Source organism: Ptychodera flava, chromosome 10 (assembly GCF_041260155.1).
Source record: "Ptychodera flava strain L36383 chromosome 10, AS_Pfla_20210202, whole genome shotgun sequence".
In the NCBI taxonomy this organism is placed as follows: Eukaryota; Metazoa; Hemichordata; class Enteropneusta; family Ptychoderidae; genus Ptychodera; species Ptychodera flava.
The window spans coordinates 26,740,980-26,767,573 of record NC_091937.1 but is presented as its reverse complement, the minus strand read 5'-3'; the positions used below and the strand labels follow the sequence as shown (position 1 = coordinate 26,767,573).

Here is a 26,594-nt window from a genome sequence, read left to right as displayed (position 1 = left end):
GAATGATTTACGACCTCATCTCGGCGTCGTGAAATTATCATCTCACATCGACGACGCTCGGTCTTTGTCGCCCAACAAATTTGGATGCTTTATGATGTTTGTTTGTTCGTAATTTGAAGGGAAAACAGCCATGCCCCTTCTAACTTCCCAGTTCAAAGTTCCCAAACTCACAATAGCGAGTTCCAAACGAAGCTAAGTCTCGTCAAACTTTATCTTTTCGACCGTAATTGAGATGTAAACGGCAAGTTTACATTCACTTTTTACAAATCATATGATCGATCACGTGACTCTCTTGGCGCGCGGGGGGGGGGGGTGTACCAAAACGTATACCCCCTCCTTCGAGTATCATAGTTATAACCTACTAACCAGTGTCCGTGTAAACTTGAAAAGCCACCATATTACGCGCTCATCCATGGATTTTGACGGTTTTGAACCTGGATACATGACAACCTCTGTTAAAAAGTAATTCTGGTTCGATATGAAAATCCCAAGTTTCATATTTCTTCTCCTGTGGTTTGGTCATGCGATCTTGCAACAGTCGCGCAGAGACCGATTCAACTGAGTAAAATAACGAGGTGAGAAAGAAAAGTTTCTTTTGTCAGAAATATCCCGTATCATTGAAAACACTGGGTGCATTAACACTAGTGTGTTTTCCAGTATTTGCCAACTTTATATTTGTTTGCAAGGTCATAAAATCTCTATATTTGCATGCTTTAATGATTGTTGGTAACATTCGATTTTTGCTGGCGTTTTGTAGTTATCTGCAGAGATGTGCCACTCTTTCTGAAAAAAACAAGAAATTCATCTATACTTCTGCTTTCCTTTTTTTCCAGGCCTGAACTAACTCTTTCAACTTCATTACTTTAAAAGCATTTCACAGGGTCAAGTTGTGTTGTTGTTGTTTTTTCCTTTCACCGGGGCCAAATACAAAATGTCTAACCAAATGTTTTGACGGGACAGGGAAAACAGGAAAGAGAGATAAGTAAAGACCAAAGCCAAATGCTCTCGTTGTCACATGTTCAATCATGTGTTCGATGTTTTCGCCGTGAAGGCCGTATGGTCATTCAGCGTTCATCGTTTCTCACACTCACAGTTGTTGTTCAATTCTTGTCAAATGATACGTAACCAGATTCTGATCGATTGCACTTTTATATTGGCACAACACTTGAATACCTCATATCTCTCTCTCTCCTCTCTCTCTCTCTCTCTCTCTCTCTCTCTCTCTCTCTCTCTCTCTCTCTCTCTCTCTCTCTCTCTCTCTCTCTCTCCCCTATAAGTTGGGCCAATACCCTTATTCAAAGCGATTACTTCAGCCGAAAGTCCCCAGTGCGGGGATTAAATGCAAGATTTAAAGCCCTGCCATAACCATCGAAGGTATATAAGTGACTTATCGCGGAGTCAACGACTCACGAAAATCAACAAGTATGACTAGTAAATATTACATAGCATCTTCACCTACTATGACATACATACATACATACATACATACATACATACATACATACATACATACATACATACATACATACATACATACATACATACATACATACATACATACATACATACATACATACATACATACATACATACATACATACATACATACATACATACATACATACATACATACATACATACATACATACATACATACATACATACATACATACATACATACATACATACATACATACATACATACATACGTACATACACACACACATACATACATACATACATACATACATACATACATACATACATACATACATACATACATACATACATACATACATACATACATACATACATACATACATACATACATACATACATACATACATACAGACAGACAGACAGACAGACAGACAGACAGACAGACAGACACACAGACAGACCGACAGACAGACAGACAGACAGACAGACATCTTTGATATAGCAGAGAGACATACAGATATGTAACTAGATATGTCTAGGGCGAGGAAAGAAAAAGTAGCATACATAGACAGACGTGCAAACAGAAAAAACAGACAGAGTAAACAGATTACTGGTCTATGGACGGTGTTCAGATATAAATGGACAGATAGCTGCGCTCTCATCAACACTTGACCATTATATTCCGAATAACTTGGGTGGGATGCTCGCTTTCATCCTTGAGGGGCTCACGTGATGCACATCAGAGTTAATCCACTTGACACTTGTGTACAGTCCTATAGACTCGGGGATTACACTTCCTCTTCGACCAGGCCAATGAAAAGAATCTCCTCGGTGGAAGGGTGCCACCAATTGGTGCGGTTTCCTTTCTTATGTCCCGCAAGTTACGAGTCACGCACGGTTGTCTTATAAAAAACACGAGAGGTGGAAAACTGTCCCAGGCTCGATCAATCAGCTGTAATCGGGACATTAATCGAGCCAATCAGGGCTGGTGATGGATGCGAGTCTTGAGACGAAATTGATAGGCGTATTCTGATTGACGGAGGAGGAGAATGTGTGAACGCGCGCTCAGCAGTGTTACTGTACTCAGTTCATTTTATCTGTCTGTACTTGGAAAGATAGATGCTAATTAATATTCGACATCCATGAACGAACTTGACATTTCGTTTGTTGATGTATGCGCGTAGATATATACGCTGCACACAATGTCAATGTTAATTCTATATATTTTTCTCAAACCCGGGAATGCTCTCTGTGTTTCTGTACGAAAGAGAGTTTTTCGACGTGACTGCGATTTTTTTAGACTAAATTGCGATATGTAATCAACTTTCTGAACATCGCTGCAATGTAACGATATATTTTGAAAAGTAGAACTTTCTCAAAGGATATTTGTTTCCGTTCGCTTTTACCCTCAAAGTTATTGTCTGGCCTATGCTCATATCATATCCGTTTCCATCAGATTTAAAGACAACCAATTACTATGCGTACATCAAAACTGAAAAAGTCTGTCTTAAAATTAGCACGGCGTTCCTAATCCAAGATGGCCACCACATTGATTTTGTATCGATGAAGACACGACAGTTAGTACATACAAATAGTATGTGATTGGATGTCTGTTCAAGTAAGTTTCTCTGGTCACTAAGCACGAGAGAAAAGTCACAATACCACTGATGTAGTGAAGGTCAAGTTTTGGTATTCAATGGCATGAGAGTTAAAATTATGAAACAATCGAGGAAGTAACAGTAAAAGCATCAGCATCAACTATTTAAAAATAACCTAACTTTAGCCTCGATATAGCTGTCATAGAAGAACTTTCGTCTTTCATTCAATGTGAAAGAAAATTACTCTGAAACACTCTTTCACAATCCTTAAAGGTCTTAAATGGGCCAGTAGCTTGATGATTTTTCCACTATTTTTGATTTCGTGTAAATGAAAGTTTTTTGTTCCCCTCTCTCAGATCATGGTGAGATTCACAGTATTCAGATAATCAACTCAGCCTGTACACGTGTAGACTGTGTTGTTATTGTTGACAAGTGCATTCTGGTCCGGACTACAATTCCAATGCAAACAATAACGGTGCATTTTACACATGATGGCCCTGTGTTGACAAGGTAAATGGTTGGTGTTTCAAAAATGATTTGGAGAGTAGAACAAGAACTTGCAATCGACATAAGAAACAAAAATCGTGGAAAAATTTCATCAAAAGTAACAAGTAATGGTCCTTTAACCCATGTATCTAGAAAAAGAAATGCCGTTGACTTGGTTTCGTATTTTCTTGATGTTTTTTGTTTTGTTTCTGTTTTGTTTTGTTTCGAGGGGGTTAATATAGCAACAATACAGCTTCTTCGGGCGATAAACGGATTATGTTATTATAGCTTTCCCTCAGAGTTAATCTCTGTGTATCAATGTCTGTCTGTCTGTCTGTCTGTATGTCTGTATGTATGTCTGTCTGTCTGTCTGTCTGTCTGTCTGTCTGTCTGTCTGTCTGTCTGTATGTATGTATGTATGTATGTATGTATGTATGTATGTATGTATGTATGTATGTATGTATGTATGTATGTATGTATGTGTGCGTGCCAGTGTTTATATTGTGAATTGTGAGTAGCTTGATAGATAGACGGGCGGAAAGGTTTCACAATGAATAGACGTAGAACGTATGTATGTAGGCATACATGTAATGCGTATCCATGTGTAGCCACTTTACCGATGTTCAAGTTTTACCGTATCTATGTCACGGGTGTATGTATGTTAGTACATGTATGTGACGCATATTTGTTCAAACCTGTTTCAGAAATGTTTGTCTTCTGGAGTTGCACAGACAGTCTCAGTGCCTCATTTACATATTAATTCATGCCCGCTGATTGACGGAGAACGCTTCGGTGGCACATGAAAGCTCCCGATACCGCGTGATATTACAGAGAAATTGCGATGTTTTTAATATCATTGTTGTCGCCAATGTCGTCACACCATACGGCGCAATAATCGATAGCATGTGTCGTAAATAGAGTTTTAAGACTCGATGTCGACACCGTATTTCAGACTTCTTCGATAACTTCTCTTTGATGACAGACGGGGGACATGCACGTTCCGTCGTCTTGTCGCAGAGTGTCTATTTCCACTTGTAACAATTCCTGTGCGTGGGCATACACCATGTTCGAAAAACACAAATATCAAACATCAAGCTTGTCCGGTTACTTGTTAACAGCTGTCAAATTACAATTTTATACAGCGTACTGTATCAGTAGTGGCAATTTGTTTTATGTGTTTTACTTCATGTTTGTGTGTGTATGTATGTATGTATGTATGTATGTATGTATGTATGTATGTATGTATGTATGTATGTATGTATGTATGTATGTATGTATGTATGTATGTATGTATGTATGTATGTATGTATGTATGTGTAAGTGTATATGGTTGTTTGTTTGTATGTTTGTTTGTTCGTTCGTTCGTTCGTTTATTTGCCAACTATGCGTTTGGTGATGTCGTATTTTCTTCTTATCCACCCTTTCTCCCTTTCAGTAATTTAAGCTTGCGACCATAATATCATTTCCACGCGTTTTGATACAAGAATGTTTACAGAATATGTGTGTCTCTGTATCACTTTGATTTGACTAACACAGGAGCTATGAAGACAACACAAATGTGTCTGTCTCTGTCTGTCTGTTTGTCTGTCTGTCTGTTTTTCTGTCAGTCACTAAGTCTGACTTACTGTCTATCCATCTATCTGTCTATCTTTATATCTATCTATCTATCTATCTATCTATCTATCTATCTATCTATCTATCTATCTATCTATCTATCTATCTCACTCCATATCCATTAAGGCTGTTTCCATCTTTCTGCTCTCTCTGCCTCTCTCTCTCTCTCTCTCTCTCTCTCTCTCTCTCTCTCTCTCTCTCTCTCTCTCTCTCTCTCTCTCTCTCTCTCTCTCTCTCTCTAGTACACACATATTTGTTCTACGTAACAGCCCTTGAATATCTTCACTGGCGCGTCTGTGAGCTCGGCTCGTTTACTATTAAACCTGACCTAATTCACCCCGTCTCTATTAGGTCACTATTTGAAATGTAAATACAATGTTTACTATGCGTTGCTCCTAGTCGTTGAATATTTCATCAAATTTACTCGAGACAGACACCACACAGACGACACTCACCGTACCGCTTCGGTCGAAATCAAACACGGGTAAGTGTTTACAATTAAGTGGGCCACTTGAGTTGGACTGCGTAGCTGAAGCCACGTGATTTTGCTCTATAATGCGCCTATTCTCTTTTAGGACAGCTAACAACGTTCCCAAGGACTTTTGAAGAAGGAATTTATTGCCGGTTTGTGAGCTGGGGGTGTTTGCTGACAAAACGGTAGGGGTTAACATTGTCGATTGGAGTTTTTTTTATATGGAGCCGTTTGGCTAGGCTTTCCTGTCTACTCGCCTGCTCTTGATGACTTTTGGCTTCAGATCTGCGTTTCTACGATTTGTTACTCATGCTACGTTCAATTTTATGTCGTCTTTTATGGCTTTATCGCCCGGCGTGCCTGCGACGGAAATTTGGCGGCAACGAGCTTGTTCGAGAGTGTTCTCGGCGGGGTTTGCTCGCTCCTCGTGGATGTGGAGAGTTGAACTTACGTCATGCCACGTCACCCTTTTCTCGTTTTTTTGGGTTTTTTTTGTTTTTGACATTGAACGCTTTAAAACCCTGTTGGCTGTACCTTTGTGAATTTTCCTCCAATTTTTGTTGTGTTTTAGAGGTAAAGTTTCTAGTTCCATTCCCAAATTTATACCGAAATGCCCAACGTTTATCTTGTCAACATAACCTATATACGATATCCAATATTATTGTTGACAACTGAATTCTAGTCCGAGGTAGAACTCAATTGCCTAAAAAAATGACATTGTATAATGTCCCTGCAAACTACCACAATTTTCTGTTATAGTATATACAGTGGGTTATGCTGGAAAGGCATCTTTGGGGATAATAACAAGAAAATTTACTTGTTTAATAGAAATTAATGATAGTACGGCCACACTCTTTTATACAACAAAAATGCAAAACCTTGAGATTATATCGCTAATGAAGATTACGGTACAATTGCGAGTACAGGGAACAATTATTACAGAATGGCTAATTTGACTTTAAAAATTTGAATATGATTAACCAACATCTGTTTGTCCATGTACAAAATTATCATACCTAAACACAAAGGTTGAAATATTCTCTATAGCTGAGCTACGACCTTTCTTTCGCACATGAAGTCATGTATGTATGTATGTATGTATGTATGTATGTATGTATGTATGTATGTATGTATGTATGTACGTATGTATGTATGTATGTATGTATGTATGTATGTATGTATGTATGTATGTGTGTATGTATGTATGAGTGCATCCGTGTATGTACTTATTATACAAGTGTAAGCGTTGATATAAATGTGTGAGGGTATTCGAAAGAATAGTGTATGGCACCTGTGTTTTATGGGTTTCTAATATTTATTCTTCCGATACCCGTCCTGGTTTTGCGGTACATTCTACTGACCTGTGACAGATAGTCTTAAAGGTGGGACATGGTGCGCACTCTGTGCGCGGCAGTGGCTCAACTGGTGATCAAGGTAATGACCAAATAATCGCAGACCACACTGGGTAACCAGGGTCAAAGGTCACTCGAGCACTTCACCTTTGTGACCGGTTCTGTTTAGCATACCAAGAGAACCCCTTAAAAGCATTTGTATTTCCACGTGGCATTGACGGGATTGGACATATTTTCGTAACCATGCTCTGATTTTCAAAGTTGCATGGACAACAAGCGTGTCCTCCCAACTCCTGTTCAAATGTTTAATAATCACTACCTTCTGTTGAAGAAGACCGTAGCACGTACATGTGATTCATTCTGTTTTTATTATTTTTACGGAGAGGAGCTCTAAATGCCAATTTTGCCTCCGTCTGCACCATTTCCATTGCCATGGAGACAGAATACGAGTGAAAATGAACATGATGTTAAAGTCTGCACGCAGAGACTTGTCCGGCCGCCTTCGCTGTTGAAATGCTACGCACTGGCGTATGTCACGATCTGATCATACGATACAGAATTCTCGACCGGCAGGTATCGAATCGTCGTTCGTCTCCCGCCATTCTCCCAAGCTGTTACTGACGTATTACACTGGCGACACCTCTGTACGGTGTACCCGGAATGTCCACTGAAGATGATATATAGGGCTTAGTGATCGGTCGTTTCACAGTGCAGTGTCTCGGCTCAAAACTTGCGAAAATTTTTTGAATGGAAATAATACTGCCTGCTAACTTCGAATAGACGGATACTTAAAGGAAAAGCCCAAAATTTGTGAAATATATAAACTGACGATGGCAGCAGTTTCATTTATTTATACTACAGGTGAATAATAACACGGGATTTTTCTGTCAACATTAGAATATATTACTCATTAGTTTACGTGTAGCACACTTTTGATAGTCCCTTAGATTTACACATTTTTAAAAATTATTTTGATTTGCTAATAATTTTCAACTACTGATCGAAGAGAAAATTGACTTGTATTTTCTAGTGATGTTTTCTTTCGTTATGTCAGAATTTCTTCTTTAAAGTCGTCGAACTCATCACTTGAGTCATTTTGTTTAGCCACGCCATGAGTGGAGTGCCAGTCTAGTCGTTTTGGATCCCTGAAAAAATCGTACTTGACCTTGATCAATGTGTGCATGGATAAGTGAGTGCGAGTTTGCCTGAATTGACCGCCGACTACGACGTCGGCGCCTTCATCACGAGTAGCCTTGGCTCGTAGAGGAAACTGGTGCCGCAACACACAGTCAATCTGAGAACACTCTCATAGCGTATCGGGTAACCCAACCTACCCCATATGAAGAGTAATAACCCTAAAGAAATCGTCCACACACGAAATGAAAGCTCAAACAAACAAACAAAGGAAACTTACCAAATTTTGTTAAAGGTTGTAGATCAGAAAGAACAAGTGGCAGAGAAAATCTCTTAACCCACTAACCTTACTTCCAGAAGCCATCTTATTGAAAATATATAGACTTTCCAGTTTTGTTTTGTTTTGGGTTGTTGTTTGTTTGTTTGTTTGTTGTTGCTTTCCGATACCGATACTTGACTGGAGCTATAAAACAGGGTAACGTAATGAATCGTCACACCAACGCCTTCCAATAAGCACTTCATCCTTGATGCTAATCACAAAATCCTCTCTCTGTCATTTATACTATTAAGCTTCTCATATAACTTCTCTTATTTGCATATTGCTATGACGCTCACCATCGCGGCTCAATGACTCCACTGTGACTCATCACCTGACCGTTTCACAAACCGTTCTTTGATGTTTGGCTTTTATCGCATCGACACCCGGGAGGTCAATCGACATTTAGTCCTGCTCCTGCTGCAGTTACGACTTCTGGTCCCCTGCTTGTTATTCTGTAGGAGCGTCACATTGGCCGGGGTCAGCACACCCTGAGGGAAGGTCAGGCTAGACTCAAAATCGACTAGATCATTTTTATTCTGTTGTTTACGAAATCCCATCTATCGTTCTTCATACTTTTTCCGTACATGTTCTAATTTTCAATGTTCGACTCTGCGACATAAAACAACTCCCGATCTTTCTCCGAAAAGAACCTCACCTGTACAGTTAGAGTGCGAATTCCACAGTCGGACGTAACCATGGAAATGGCACGCAGTTTCGTCATCGACCACTGCCAAATCAAAATAGACTTAATTACCGGACGCTCCGCATCGAGCGATTACTGAAGTTACAGTTTCTTGTACAAAAAGAGGTCTGCTGGTTATTTGTCCGCGACTTTTGATGAAAAATAAAACTTTTAGACGCCAGATGACTTCATATTTTCTTTTGTCTGTACAGCTGTAACTGACAGTTGAAGGAAATGAGTCAATTAAAATTAATATAACCATTTCACTTTCCTAATAAACTGAACTTGAAATGAGAATGCGCCATGTCAAAGGTCATTGCCCTAACTTTTAGGTTTTTCCACATATCTCTCCAGTTAGGTAATTTTCTTGTATGTATGTGATTTGTGCGTGCATTTTAGTGACTATATAACATAAATTACTTATATATAATATAATATACAAATATTTAACATATATATATATATATATATATATATATATATATATATATATATGTATGTATACAAATATATTAATTACAAGTGTACGTGTACATCAGCTCTAATAAATGAGAACATCAAATATGCAAAACGTAATTATAATACATAAATTATGTAATTTAATGTCAATATTGCGTTTATGATTTATTATTGGCATGCCATGTTTCCTGCAGCCTATGTTGCACAATAGCACATTATGTAATTCCGTATCTGTGTATGTTATCTTGTGGTATTTCATTAAAATCTGGCGTCTTAACACGCGTATGTTAAGCCTCTTGGTAATGCCATAATGGCTTGTAAATTTCGAATTCACCACCCCGACGCGATCTAATTTGTAATATTGAATTGTTTCGCGTCTCACTTTTAACCGTGCATCGGCGGTCTTAGCTTACTAAGAGTAGACGCTTTTGCATCGGTTACTGAGAGAACACAACGTGATGTGTCCCTGGCATGATCTCGTAACCCTTCTTTAAAACTCCCTAGGCCGTTGACGAATTGCACACCAGCAAACCAAGTACGGAGGAACTAGCTATCGCCGCGGGTAGCGTTGAACTGAAATCACCGCAACCCGTTCAACTGTGCCGCCATTTCAATAAATCTTCCATCGTATGTCATTTGCCAGATTACGTTCCCGTGTACTTGTTATAAAGCTTTATGCCCCTTGATTTTTCCCCACAAGGTGTTATTTTCTTAATACTTATATTTCGATATCTTTGTCTCGAGGAGTCTCCAATTATATTTTTCCTTTGGCATGTCCTTACTTGTTTGACACGAACGAGAAAAATAAGGTAGCTATAAAACAGAGAATGTTTGAATGGGTGCGAAGGGGGAGGAGAGAGATAGAGAGACAGACAGAGACAGAGACACAAGAACAGAACAGAGTCCCAAATCGCACACATTTGAATGATAATGTTGAGTCTCAAACCCATGCACCGCTTTCGAAGCATGCTTATGTCTATTACATATACAGTTTCAGCTTTTTTTCAAAGGTTCGAGATCTTAAAAGATCAAAGAAAAGTATCAGCCACACAGCTCCATCTGACGACACGCGGAATGAAAGGTCTTGATTTTTTGCGAAATGTGTTCCTTAAGGCGGACAATTCCCATTTCATAGATACGCGTCATTGGAGATAAGTAGATACAAACAAGGAGACGGGATATTTTCAGTCTGGGACGAGGTAAGTGTGATAAGTGTGATGTGAAGACCAATCAGAAATGACAGAACGATTAGAGCACGACAGTTTGTTCCACTCTAACAATTTCAGTATTTCTGCTTGGTTGATCCGAGCCTGGTATCTTAACGAAGACGGGGACTGCAAGAACTTGCAAACCACTCAATAAACTTTCGGTCTCATCAACATGGCCGCTTGCAATCATGGACCGACCTGCACATTACACACCGCATTAGGTAGGGGTTAATATATGCAAATGAGACGAGGGGAAAAGGCCTCGAGGAACGCGATCCATCAGGTCGAACGCCGTCGTTGTTAGGGTTACTCAGACGCTGAGAGTCGGTGAGAGGGGGAAGGGACTTCAAGGGCCTGACAAATGCATGACCGGTTGCTGGGCTACAAATATGCCATGCACGAGAGGAGAGAAATAGGTCGCCCTCAAATCGGTCATAAGTCTTTGCCAAATTTATGAAGATAGGCGAGAGTTTTGAGGCTCATTGCTGAGAAACTTTGGGCGCCAATATTAATCGTAAAAGGAGAAAATCCGACGATTTCCTGTGTGCCAGGACGTAGAGAACTCCTTTTCCATGGAAACCGCAGTAAAATGTGAAAAGATTCCAACTCAAGAAAAGGCATATAGGAGAGGTTGTTGTGAATCATCGAATTTAACAGCGAATCTTTGGCGCCAAAACGGGAAATAAAAATTGTCATCAATTTTATGTTGTCCGCGTTCACTTTGCAGCTGAGAATGACACAATAGTGACTATATCGCGATACAAATTAAAGGTGATCGCACCTGAATATACGCAGGATAAGTTACACTAACATCGAACTATTAAACTAAAACGTGGTATTACATTTACTCAAGTAGCAACTAGATAAATTTTGATTTACTGCGTCAGGGGTCAGAGGTCAACGATAGGCTAAGTTAAGACTGTATCAATAACTCTATGCCATTATATGACAACATCAATCTTTCACGACGACCGTAACGATATCCAGCAGTTTGATATTATCAGCGATGATAGATATACCGTTTTTGCTACATACAGTCTATTGTCGTTTGCTGCATCTTGGCGCCAAAAGACAAAAGTAGACGATGTTAACTACTGCGTTCAGTGCTTTACCTTATCTGAGCAACATATTTTCGTGAACTGAATCAATTGTCGTTCACTGAGATTTTGGCGCCAAACGTGGGGTCAGACAATTTTTACGGTTTCGAACAGTCGGTGATGGCAACAGACAAAATATCTATCACATCAATCTTCAGGATGCGATTTTACCTTTTCGTCATTAGTCGCTCTCACCCGTCCAGTTGATCTATATGTCTTTAATTCCTAGCCAGATTTTACCGGCTGTCAGAAAAGCCAATCTCCGTATTTTTACACACTCGTGAAGATTTTTAAAAGAGCATTAATGTTTCTTTAAAATGATCGACTTTATGCTAATTGGATTGCTATCTATCATCAGTTTTGTAGATAGGATGATTTGGTTATAGGTCGCTAAGACTCGACGTCATTTGAATCGTGGAGAAATAGACGTCAAAATACAGTAAAACTTTTGAAGTGATTTCCCAAAAGTTTCCAATTAAACTGGTGAACTTATCACAGACATTGTTATATAACTTCAACCAAGATCATATATTCTGAAAGATTGAAATCTTGTCAGAATTCTCGTCATTTTGTGAATATTAAAAACAGCAGCCGTTCTTTTCTTGTATTATTGGCACACACCAAAATCGGCGAAAGAGTTGTTCTAGATGGATGACAGACCAAGTGACCCATCGAAAGTAAACGACTTTCTCGCTATGCAAAAATACGTTACCCCTTTCCAAAATATGCAAATGAGTGAATGTGATCCCGGGTGTATCCTTTGCTTAGTTTAGGAGTTCAAAGTTATTGAAGTACGTTCGATAATTTCTACTGGGACCCCCTTACTGGGAATCGTGTGTCCTAGTCTTGTTTGCGGTAATTAGAAATGTAAACACAAACAACAACACTTTTCATTCACATTTGTTTTCAAGGGACTGATCTTCTGTTGAGGCCAAATATCTCCAACGAGAAGCATCTGTTGTAGTTGAGGATGATTTCTTCTACTTTTCCCAGTCACCAATGCTTGTTTTTCCGCTCTGCAAAATAAATCGAATTACATAGATCGGGTGTCAAAAGCACCACCGTCATTCAGCTACCTAATCGGCGCACGCGTACTATTCTTGTCGATCATCCCGTTGAGAGTTTGCATAGCAGCCCTGTGAGCAGGTGTTGCCGAGTCCCGGGTCAAAGGTCGCGACGTCGTATTCAAATCATGCCGCTTTAATTCTCGTCAGATACGAGATCATATCGGATCAGATTACGAGTGGTACACTTCACTTCCAAGTGGAAAACGGAAAATTTTGTCGCCTGCGATATCAAATGCTGGGCGCTCGCCGATAACAAGACGGAGAAGACGGCCGCATCTGAAACGATGAACGTCGCACGAAATATCGGAGTTTGACACTGCAAAGAAATCTGTATCGTTTATAAGATACTTTGTAACAACTAATTGAACCTGATTGGGTAGTGACAGGTCGTTACCATGACACAACTCCCAAGACCAATGGGACTGCTGATTACTCTTTTATTTCCCGATGAGATTTCCTTGTTTCAATTTCGAGCCAACGGTGAATCAACTCACCCGTCAATCAAAGCCCAAAACCAGCAAATCGCATTTCGCCGTTTTCCAATCAAGTGGAAGTGACACTGACATTTTCAACCGCATACTCGTCTACCCGATATTGATCGATGAACCGAGTTAGAAAATCACTTAAAATAGGGAATGTCCCAGCTTTCTGATTAACTTTGTCTCTTGATTACTTGAAGATAGTTTTCAATCGTTGCTGATCGCTCGAATATGCGTCTACAAAGTTCCCGTTGACGACATTCCCGGATTAAATGATGTCGGCGGATGGGGTGTTTTGCCTCGGGCAGTGTCTGTGAATCAAGTCTAATGACGATGTGTCAAAAAATAACAACGGGGTATTGTATCGTTGTTGTGTGTAACGCTGGAGACAAGTTATTCAGAAACCTGCGCTAATACAGGCCTTGTAATTAAGCACATGCATACATACGTAACAGATAGCTGATTTGCTACGATTTATTCCAAAAGTCACATGTCTTCCATTCTTCACGTCAACCCCAAAAATGGTGCAACTAGACCGAGCTATTCAACACCCAAGCCGGCCACATTTTCGGAGCACATATTGTCGTAAGAAAAGAGCTCGAGTGCGCACATTAATCGACAGGAAACGACACTCATAATGATGGCTGGGGCGAGGCAAAAGTTGGACAGTTTTTGTTCGCCAACAATGAAAACAAAACGCGCGACTTTGTAGAGTAGTGGAGATAGTCGGAAATCGATTACAATGCTTAACCCTGAAATATGATGGAAAAGATTATCACCACCCTCAAAAACTTTTAAAATGGCGTCGAATTTAATGTATCCTAGATTTTACGGTCTCTTTTGTCGTTTTGCTCCGGGCGATTTTTATAGCACACACGCTGGCCTTTTGACAGCTGGGCCTCAAGGGCTCTAATGCGCTCAGTATTGGACAATTGGCCCAGCAGGACAAAACTAACGCAGACTATTCCGAAACGTAAAAAGAGGAAATCCAGGGTCGTAGTTCCATGATTACTAGAGTAAATCATTTCATCCGTTAACGTTTCCTTCAAAAGTTACGAACTGGAAAAAAATTGAAGAAGTATGGGTGAATATTTTTAATGCTTTCGCATATGACACCGCGACAGGAAATTAAACAACAAGCGAAACTCAATGTTTTGATCACGAGTGATTTTTGTCTGTCACAAATGAAAAATTGTGTGAGTTTTGGCGGGACGCGTTTTGGTGACGTTGGATATACAGCGTGTCGTCAACAAGGCGACGAAATAGTGTACGCACACTGGTAGTGTATGCCGCCTGCTCCACTCTCTCTATTTCAGGCTCAAAGCCATAATATCGTTGGGTCTAATGAGTCAATTATCCAAACACGTTTATTGTGCGACTCCAATAGTTCGTACTCGGCGTAAAAGACGAGAGCTATTCATTGGGCTCGACCGGGAGAGGCATTATTTCACTTCTAACAATACGCTGACCCGTGGCACACGACATTTGTTTTTGAGCAAATAGCAACCTCCACCCCTCGCCAGCTGCATGCCTCGGTTGTATTAGCCGCGCTACAGCGCAAACGGTAGCAACCTTCCCTCCTTTTTAAAGCGAACGCACGGGACCGAGGGATGGTTGAGCCCGACGTGTGCGTTGAAAATGGGTTTGAAATTTCATTTAGGATATCGATACCGACCTAATGGTTCCAATCGCTTGTTTAATACAGTTTTAATAAACAATTTTCAAACTACAAAAAAGCGCGCAAATACATTCGACTAACTCGACGAGATGCCTATGTCTTTTCTAGCTATTAACATATTTTTCTCTGCGTGTACCAGAAGCTCTTTAAAATGGGAAAACCGACCATGAGCGCGAGATTTTCGCTCCAATTATACTATTTCGTTCGACATTATTCGGTAACAAAACGACAAAGTTGTCGACGTGTCTGTTGGCGGGAAAAGCTTGGACAAGAGATCAGTTTCATTTTTTGAAAGTTCAACATCCCAATCACCCCGGACAGTCCGAACACAACCCAGGATGCCGTAAAACGGCATCCCTCGACTCTCTCAAGTATTGACATGGCGGAACCTTCTTGACACGCGAAAAATAACCGCAAAATCACACCGCCAGTGTCATAAATGTAGAAATGTGGCAGAGTCTTCCCCATCTCCCAAGCTTATAAATAATGAATACCTAATTACCAAATTTACATAACGTTTGAACTGATAGAACTACTCGGAGAGGCAAATTCTATGTCTATATAATGAAAGGGTCTTGCGAGAAGTGAAACGACTGACCTACTTGTTTGATCTACAGTAGGGGACAGTGTTTGAAGACTGGCCCGGTAGTAAAGTGGTAAACGCTCTGGAACTGTTTACAACAAAGTAGAATTTGACAGACATGATTAGGTTAAACTCGCTGTCGTACAGAAATTTTCAACGATTTCTTGTTGACGTCTTTCAAATGAAACAGGCTCAGTAATTTGCTCTTAAAAATTACGCGCAATTGTTTTCGAAATGTGGGGCTAGGAAGTTATGTAACATTTCATTTTTAGAATAATTTATGATGTTTTTTGATCTATTTTTAGATTTGACACGCGTGCTGAGTAGCAAATGTTTTCAGTGACTGGAAACGTGGCGTTTTCAGTGAGATTTTCCTATTGCAATTTTGTGTGTGAGTTTCATGAGAAATTTTGCCAAGCGATCGATATTATGCCGGCCACCATTCGAAAATTAATTTTACAATAACTTGAATGTAGATGTGTGCGCGAGCTGTTTTCAACTATTAAAAGCCCTGTTCACTGAGTAGCCACTTACAAATGGCCTGGTCCTATCTCTAGGGCAATCGGGTTTTAAAGTCAACGCTAAACAGTTCTCCAAGAAGTGCGAGGCTTGAAAGTATTAAACGAAAGAAGAAAAAGCCCCGCCTACAGGCACTTCACCCAAACGACTCTCTCGAATGTGCGGAGCGAGCGTGTTTGAAATCACATCAGCACTGTGACGTCACCGCTCGTGGATTCTAGCCTGAGGTAAGTTTTTCCTAAACAAAATTTTCCCGCCAAATTGGATTTGGTTGTGTGTAAATTGCCCACTTAGCTCGGGATGTCCCAATTGGTGGTAAAGCGTCGCGAGGCCAGTAAGTGACGGGTTGATTATTCCAATTTAGAGAAAACAAGCTGTTCGCCCCACTGGGGGCAACATATCACGAACACATAGACTTGATTTCTCAGGTGTAGTCTCAGGCGACTAGAAATCAAAGAAACTCGGGCAATGTATGATTGTGCCCACCGCAAGCTGCCTCCTCTCTCTCTCTCTCTCTCTCTCTCTCTCTCTCTCTCTCTCTCTCTCTCTCTCTCTCTCTCTCTCTCTCTCTCTGCAAGTCAGCCTGAATGTTGTAGCCACCGCTGAAAAAGAAGCAAGACAAAATGCACAAATTAAGTCGGTTTTCTTGCATTGCCACGTTTGGGTACACTTCTGAATGATTGGAAGGCTGGTACAAAGCAAAAGATGACGGGATTGTCGATTGATGGGAGGGAGCCTTATTAAAAGCAACGGAAAACGACCCCGCGTTATCAATCAATTATGCAACGCTATTAGCAGAGACGACAAAAGCGACGAATATGTTGCCATGACAACGTCAACAATGATAACGCGCTCTTTAATGCGACAAGGGTGTCTCTTTCACGGATACGGCTGAAGGAGAGCATGCGCTACAAGGGGAGAAAAAGAAAGTGAAAGATAACGGCAGTGGTAGCACCCGGTGAAAGCGGAATGCCAGCCGGAGCTCTATAAACTGCCTCGTGTTTATAATAATCACGGTTTTACTGTACAATGGGAGATCCAGAAAGTTAACGGTTTAACGTTGCATAAAGTCTTTTGTGTCGTGTTAACAGTAAAAAATTTACCAGTCACTTTCTCTGGTTTCACAATTGTTGAGGAAGTAAAAATAGGAGAAGTACCAAGACCAGATGGTGTACTGTTAATAGCAGCGCCCGTACGGTTATGGGTATACCGAGTCGATAATCGAGGCTGCCACATCCAAGCCGCGACAGTTTACCAGTCTTGTCGGCCGATATTTATTTGTTAATTGTCTCAACGGCAGAAAAAAGTTATTGACCAGGTGCATACCAGGTGCAACAATTCTTTAAACACGTGATTTGAGGCTCTTTAAGGACTGGCAAGGTTACCCTCTTCCCGGGTCTTTGATGGTCTCGCGTCGGAGCGGATTCGTCACGTGACCTTGCCGCATCGCGTGTATCCGTAGCGCGATGCACGCGTTTCAATAACTTCCCCTCGGAGCGATCGGCCAGGAAGACGAATTAACTTGGATAGGTCCGAACTCTCGCGAGATAACGTCGCTAAATCCATTTTTAAATGGGGCGGCAGACACTGCGAAAGTGCATTAAAAGCTTGGCAGGTTGCGCCTGTGGTGCGGTCCGAGCGTTAGGGCATTCACAGTGATTCAGCTTAGCAATCCATTATAACCGTTAAACTGTCACATGACATCTCAATACGGTCCTTTCTAAACACAGATGCCTGGTTACCAGATAAGTGGAAATAAATTTGCCATCAAAAGCACATGTCTTGCACCAAAAATACAGCGCACCTGCTCGTTGACCAATCAGCTGATGAACTGCAAGTGGTTTCGACTACAACTCGGATTGCAATCTTGGATTAGCTGTTTGAAAAATTTTGCTTTTGAACAGCAAGAAAGTACAACTTGTCTCAACAAAGCCACTTCCTGTCTTGCGCACTCAGAAACAGTGGTCCGCACCTTCATAAATGCACAATTCACGAAAGTTTTCTCAAAAATTTCGGAAATAGCCAACTTGGCGGGAAGTGTTGTATTTGTCTTCTCTCACGTGACCTTCCCCTTTCAGTCGTTGTTGACTGTTGTTTTTTTTCCCATCGCTCATTGACGTCAAATATAGATTGTAACGGGTAGAGTTAAAATGTTAGCAAGTTTGAAGTTATCGGGAAAAAAAATATTTCCTTTAAATGTAGTCGGTTAAATGAAGAGGTCATTACACAACCGATATTCGTCATGCGGAATGATGTGTGTCTAACCATCTCTTGAACTACTTCACTGTCACTACCGTGGTATTATTACGCACAAAATGGCGCAACAACAAAATTACAGCGACAGTTGAACTTAATCTGAAGAGTCAGTGACGTGTAACATTGGACAACATTTGAACCTTTGAAAAGACTTCTAAGAGAAATATTTTGCGATTTCTCTTCAAAGCTATAAGTCTTGAAAATTCTTCATGCTCAAAACACAAAAAAATTGTAGTTAGAGCCTGTGCAACAAATTTATGATTAATCACAGATTTTCTCTGTATTCTATGGGTTTATGGCTGTTTTATCTCAGTGAATATATTATTATGATCTTGTATTGATTTTTTTTTGTTTTGCTAATAGTTTTGGCTAGTGAGTATACGTTCCAATAGCAGTAATGTTACGGACTCAGTTAATTGGCAGTTGAACTTTGTTCAGACAAAATAGGCGAGCGATTTTCTTTTAGAATTCATTCAGAAAATTGTTGATTAGCTTAAAATCGGATATGACGTCATTCTTCGCAATGATGGTTGTGTATAATGAGGCAGACGATCTGGACACGCTGCAGGTGCTGTCTTTTGTTAAAAGTTGCCACTACCTGTATTTACACCGATTGTGGGAGAGCGCATGCGCAGTGTTTGAACCACGGTCCCATGAACTTGTCCGCGGCCTAGATGACAGGCACACATATGCTTCAAATATTGTTGACACATTTGTGAGCGTTGCGTCATCGTAATGTGAGAAACATCTCGAGTAGCCACGACGCCCCTTAAAACTTCAAGAAAAGGGGCTTTGAACAGTCCCATTGAACATTATGGATTTGATATACAATATCATTCTATTGCTGACTTTGAATTTCAAAATGGTTGCAAACGTGTGGCGCAGTGACTCAATTGATTTTATGAAAACCTAATTATTCATAACATTATTCATAAATACATCGAGACCAACGACTACATTACATAAAAATTTGTTCTTAAGGCCTTTTTCTATCTCGATTAATTTCAAACTCAAGTGTTGGCGCCAAGTTACAAGAATTTTACCGGCGCTTGTCAAGCCTTCAGACATCGACGATTGTTCTGAAAGTCAAAAGTGATAAAAAAATACAATTGCAAAGGTGACGAAAATGGTTCACATTATTGTAAACAGAGAAAGAGAAAGCACTTGACGTAACTGTCATGTCTTGGAGTAGAAGACTCGATAACCCTTGTCAAAAACAAGGAACATTTCTCGTACAAAAGAGCTTGTTCACGTCTGTTCGTTCCACGCACGGGGATTCGTCAAAAGAGCAGTGGAAATGATTCCGAGTCAATTACTCTTGTGAGGCGGTCTGTTATCGATACCTCGTTGGGGAGAGGGCTTGACTCGCGGCTCAGAACTCCTCTCGCGGAACACTTGAAGACGGCGCATGGCGCCATGCGGAAATCCTTCAGCGAGGTCTTCAAAACCCGATTGATCGACTTGTCAGTTTCCCGCGATCTGAATTGCATGGAAAATGTGACTTTGTTTTAGTGGATTTGATGAATTGAGCGCTAGGTTACCGTCTGTAGGCATGTATCTGCCTCCTGGACCATACAGCATTAAAAAGTCACTGACCTGTGAGCAGACGACACATATTGAATGATTTTGTTCTTGTTCTAGCTATCACAGTCAATATGCTTAGTATAAGAAAATCAAACACGATAGCTCCATACCTACATAGGTCGATTAAAATACCAAATATTTCATCTTGAATATTTTTTATTCATCTCCGTAAACTTGCACTTTGCCCGACCTCTCTGTCTCCCCACGCCCCGTTTCACAATGGTTGCCCAGCAAACGGATGAAGGGCACCGTGTCGTTTCGAAAATTGACATATTCAATGAAAAATGTGTTATGTAATTGTGTTCCACTGTCTTGATAGCTTAAGGTAACGTGGCGATTTTTTATTCAACAAGGGGTTTTTTTTCAGAGATACTGAAAGACAGGGATTCTCTGAGTCGATATGACTTCTACAAACTTTCGACAGTACATGAGTCCCGCTACTGTCTTCAAACGCCCCTGAATTCTTCTTGAGTTGACAACGACATCGTTGTTCGCATGAAATAATAGCATCCTTTTGTCAGAGAGGAAACTCCTGCTTGCTACACTGCTGGACAACTGGCGATGAACTGTCTAAAAGATGATCAGATGTGTGCTTATTTGATGCGGCGCTTCGATAGCGAATCGAGCTTTGCATATTAATTGGAAGACGGACAGCCACCTAAAAGGGAACCGAAAAATTCTCACGACTTTAGAAAATTTACAGTAAACACCGAAAAGAAACGAAATAGTATTACATCGTTTTCTAGCTCGTGTATCTTCCTTCTAAATCCTGTCAAAGCCAAGTTCAAAATGGCCGTCCAGGATAATTAATTATTGGCGTGTAAGACTGAGAACGAAAGCTCAAGTTCACAGTTGTCAGCCGATCTCATGATGACCCGGATGAATACAGTGAATGGGGTGTCGTAGACTAGGACGACGCAAAGCATCTACACCTCATTTGTATGGAGTTGTAGTGCAACCCGTCGTTTCATCCCTGAGAAATAAGGATGTCTTCATGCCGAAAGAGGCTTACGCGAAATCACTCCGATTACTTGTAGGCCTAATCGGCAGGACCTCGTGAGATTCGCCCTAAAACGCTTCCCGCAAATAAACGCTAAATGTGACTCAACGTGGGCCTAAATTATTGATGAAGGGAAAGTCATATCACAAAAAGCGACATGTATTTAAAGAGAGTCGGTCGCTTACTAGCTTTTTTCTACATCATAAAAACGCCTTCCCAAAATCTGGAGTCGAGCAGCGATCATATAATGCACGATATACACACAGCTGAACTGTATACTTAGGTTTAACCCTATCATCACCATATTTAGGCCCAGACTTATATTGCCATCACTGTTCGATGTGGGCCTGTTTATAGGCAATTGGGGGGGGGGGAGGAGAAGGTTGGACTTGTGACTAAAACCTTTAGCTTGTTGGCAAATGGGTCTACCTCTAGCGGAAACAAATATGATACCTGGTTCATCACCTTCTTTATTGGGCCTTTCCGTAATTTCTTGGATTATTTTCGTTTTATAAAACAAGTGTATTTTGTATTCTTCTTCCTATCTGGAGCCTGTTTAAATGACAAGTACTAGCTTCGCCAGCTTCGTGTAATAAACGGATTCCACTCTGGACTGAAATGCGTTTTTCGTGCATAATTTTGTAAATTACCCGCACACGACGTGTACATTACTCACATTGTAGGCTTGAATACAGGGTATTTCGACATGGTTCTGGAGGGAAGAAAAAAGAAACCAACGTACAAACAGAACACAAATACTGACGATACATATGACAAGTTAAACCTGATGGAGTTTCAATGCCTCCTCACTGTTGGCGAAAGGAGAACGGTAGTTCCCGTTATGCTTTGGAACATCCAAACGTATCGGCCGGTATTGTTGACTTACCGAAACACACATGGCGAAAATAATCTCTAACGACAGCTACTTTGACCTTTTGACCTGTAGCAGGTTGACCCTATCAACAAAGCATATTGGAAGAACAAGTTTACCTCTTACCGTGAGGCTGGTGTCATTCCTGAAAATTTATATTTAGTATATTATCTCTATTTCCGCCCTCTTCACACAGATTGCTAAAAAATTCTCAGATTTGTTAAACAAAACACAACAAATTATCCTGCCCGTGTTTTCAGAGTGTTGCTTCAGTCGCATCATAAATATTGCATCTTCGTTTATTCTTGCATTCCGAGGATTTTCAATGAATAGAATATGTCAATTATTTATGCAGAGTCACAACGCCTCATTGTCAAAATCAAATCCGTGGATTCGCCGTTCATTAAAATGCAAAGCAACTTCTTGGAAATCTAGGACCGTGAAGTTTCGATGTCAAATAACACGATTGAACGATTACTTGTAGAAATTTACGGTAATGACTTTTTCTGGTCCGCCTCGCTTTGAATCAATCGCTTATCTCTACTCCCCCGCGCTCGCACTTCCTGCACACTTGGATAGTTCTACGCTATATCTCGGTCAATGTACAGAAATTGAAAAGTTTAGAATTTTTCGGTGGATTTTCTGAGTCATAGCTATCGGTGGCTACGGTTTAGCATCAGTCAGTTTGCTCTCCTAAATTAAGCACAGAAGCATTGCCATGACTTAGTGAAATAAATGTGCTACACGTACCATAACCGAAGTTATCCCTCAGTCATATCACATCATATCATATCATATCACGTCATGTCATGTCATATCATGAAGTGTCGTATCGTATTATATCGTATTATATCATATCATCTCGTCTCATATTATATCATGTCATGTCATGTCATATCATATCGTATCGTATCATATCGTATCGTATCATATCATATTATATCATATCATGTCATATCACATCATATTATATTATGTCTTGTCGTATCGCATTATATCACGTCATCTCGGATCATATTATACCATATTATACCATGTTATGTCATATCATATCGTATCATATCATACATATCATATCATATCGTACCATATCATATCATTTTATGTTATGTAATGTAACATAAACTTATGTTACATCACGCAATTATATCATGTCATGTCAGTTTGTGTTTTATTATGTCTTTTTAAATTTCTTTACATTATGGCATATTATTCCATTATATCTAATTATGTTGAAGTAGGTTATGTAATCCCCTGTTAAACATGTAATGTCATGTTATGTCGTGTGATGTTATTGTTGTTGTTTTGTTGTTATTATTGCTTGTTTGATTTGTTTGTTTGTTTGTTTGTTGAGTACACAAGTTGGATAGTCTTATGTATGAACATTATCGTTTTCAAAGTTTAACGTTTTTTGTTCTCTTCTGGCACGTCCGTGTGATAGTACACAAGTTGGATAGTCTTATTATGAACATTATCGTTTTCAAAGTTTAACGTTTTTTGTTCTCTTCTGGTACGTCCGTGTGATAATTATCAAAATAAATGTGGATGAACATACAATGAAAATAAACAGTTCCGCACGAGACAGACTTCAAACCATCCTCTATCTTCGTATTTGTAGTAACAGCTGCTCGTTGAAGAGTTGACATAAAATCTCGATAAATTGTGATGCACGCCGTTCGCCAGATCTTCAGCGAGATTACTCAATATACGAGACGCCTGGGACGAGGATATGTACAATTTTTAGGAACTACAGCATCTCGCGCGTGAGGGGAAGGAATTTCTCGTGCCGTCGAGATTGTCGCAGACTTGTTAGCTATTAAAACGGTCCGCGTCTTAGGTGTTGACCGATGCACGTACGTTCCATCAATTTTTCCTTCGTTACTTTTACGATCGGGGAAAATATACAACGTCTCGTCTCTGCGCGGAGGGATTTTTATCGGGCAACAAATCGAAAAACGTGACGTTTCAAGTGGCGCAGTCGTATGCATTGAGCGTGTCAGTTTTGATTTGGGGAATCTATGGATGAAAACAGGGAAGAAATTTCCCGGTTTTGATGTGTCGGAATCTGACATATGGAAGCGATTTTTTTTTACAAAACCAGAACAATAGATATAATAATTATAGCTGTAAAGTTTAACATACGTTAATAAAGTGGCCTTTCCTTTCGGTAAGAACTAAAAATTAGGGGAAACATAAAGATTAAGGAGACGACTCAAATCCGATTGTTTGAGTCGAAAATGCACAAAACAGCATTGAAAGTTAAACACAGAAGATCATCAAGAGGTGCCACATCGGAAATGTCACCGGCACGCACGCGCTTTCTTGAAAATCCGCGGCTGTAAAAACATCGCCGGCAATTCAGATGAGATAAAAACACACCATTTATCAGACAGATGTCACTCTCTGAGAACTTGCAAGTTTTTGAAGGTTTTTGCGGTCGTGTTGTGCCTGGCAGACGACACCGAAGGCGCCACCCCATAGCTGAGTCTGAGCCGAAACATATTTCTAACCAACTGGAACCTGCTGTGGTTTGTATATCTGCGACTGGCGATCTGCGAGAATTCGTCACGCTTTCGTAACTAGGCTTTTTTTTTCATTTCTGCGCACTTGTTGACGGAAAAAATTTTATCCTGTAATGCTTAAAGTTAACGGTGTGTTGTCAAACGCGGAAGGGTCGATGTCCCTTTATTTTGACACAATCCTGGTTCTGTGTTGGTAACATACCAAAGCTAGATTTCTGCTAACCGATTTGCCATGTTTTTCTGTCAAGGAAGCATTTCTTATGCATTCCACTCGGCATAACCAGTGATGTAATATTGCATTAATTATCTGATAGTCGGTGTAATCAAACCAATACGAATAATTTCTTCTGGCTGTGAAAAATGACCTAAACAAAGTCATTAAACTGCGCCTAAACATGTCTGCAGAAAGCACGCGTCCTTTTAAGGTTAAACGGATTCTTTGATAAATGAAAAAGAGTTTTGAAAGATCAAAAGCACCTGCATCAATCAAAGAAATCGCGGTTATTTCTAGGCGACCGTAGAGTCTTGAAAGTGATGTCATCAATTAAACGACGACACAAAAGAACATTTGCATAATAATAACATAAAAATGGCCGCCGACACCCTATCATTAACGGTGCTTTCCGACCCCCTGTCTGCAGAGCGCCAATGGTGTTTTGAGCACAGGAACTTTATGGATGTTCGATGAACACATTTCTTTTTCCTAAAGTGTTAGTTGGCGTCGTTTTGACTTGGTTGGTCTTTCATTTGATGAAAGAAATGATGGCGTGACGTCTGCGGATCGACTTTTCAACGCTATGCACATTTTTGTTCGACTTTTTTTTCTCGACAGAGAAACAGACCGACGACATCACGTTTATCTCCGTGATTCCCATCTTCCGCCTCAATGTGTTGGCTTCCAAAAACGCTGGGAATTAGAAGAATAGTAAAGACAGGCGGTAGAGAAAGAAAATTAACTCGCTAGGATCCGGCAGGAAGTAAACGTATTTGCCGTTCGCGCCTCAAATTCACCGCATCTGCCGTTGGTGTCCGTTGCCATGGTAATTAGAGGGCCTTGTCGCTAATAAGCCGACGTGGATATGTTTCGAAAGTATGTCACAATATTGCAAGTAATGTTGCAAAGATGTATTCAATGAAAATATCATGTAAATTTCTCAAAAAATATATTTAACCAAACATATATAAGTAATTGAATTAGTGCGTACTTTTAAGATGCATGTACAACATAATGTTCTTGGAAAGAGATTTATTGCTTTTTCTAATTTCGGAAATTTTGATAGCGCATGTTCGAAAATGGATTCGTAATGACTCGAAGCGCGGTAAAATATGATCTTTTTTCGTCGTTGATGTGTTTATTTCGCAAATCCATAATATTGTATGATGACGAATGGGAGAAGAGATAACAGGATACACAGTTGCATTAGCGCAGTTGTTGAAGCAGTCACACATGCACGAATCTGAGGCAATCTACAACTTCTCTCGCATTGTGCCAACAATCATTTTAATTTAATGTAATCCTTATTTTCCTATTATAGATATATCTCCCTTTCCAAATGTGACGGTATTTCATGACAAGGGAAATAAATTCTTCCAAGAAAGGTAAGCGCACGACTAAAGTTTTGCCAAGGAGATGTTGCCTGTACACTCGACAAAACCGCCGAGAGTGGTATGCAAATGAAGGCATGACCATATAAAAATACAACCGTGTTTAATACTGACTCGTCCGTCCACAAACGAAGGCGCGGTTTTTAAGTACTCCGTATGTCTACCAGATGCCTGAGTGACAGTATCAAGGTTACCTTGACAACGACACAGAGCGGTGACGAAGTGACTGATTTAGAAGCCATCAATTTAAGGACTCCCCGTTAAAACAAACTAGTCTTTATGTTGTTCTTGGCATTCGCTCTGTGCAATGAAGGTTTTGATAAAAGTTGAATGATCTAGTGATGGCTTGATTGATTGGTTTTGTGACTCGTGAAAATATTGTCAAATATTCTGTTGCAGTTATGCTCTGTTTAATCCTTCATTGACTAATATTGTTTATGCCTTCGTTCTCTCTTGTGTTTGTTTGTTTGTTTGTTGTTCAGCTTGTCTATCCTCTTCATGCCGCTGGTCAGTCAGTATTCCTCTTGTTTGGTAAGCATCATCTTCCCTGCAGTATCCAATTGCAACTT

General features: G+C 40.1%; 1 long non-coding RNA gene across 1 annotated transcript; it reads left to right on the top strand.

Annotated features, from left to right (window-relative positions):
* Window positions 1-5,575: 5,575 nt before the first annotated feature.
* Window positions 5,576-26,349, top strand: LOC139142373 (uncharacterized). Its single transcript, XR_011554376.1, has 4 exons — window positions 5,576-5,622; window positions 5,714-5,795; window positions 25,253-25,510; window positions 25,956-26,349. It is a non-coding gene; the product is annotated as an uncharacterized lncRNA (long non-coding RNA).
* Window positions 26,350-26,594: the final 245 nt, after the last annotated feature.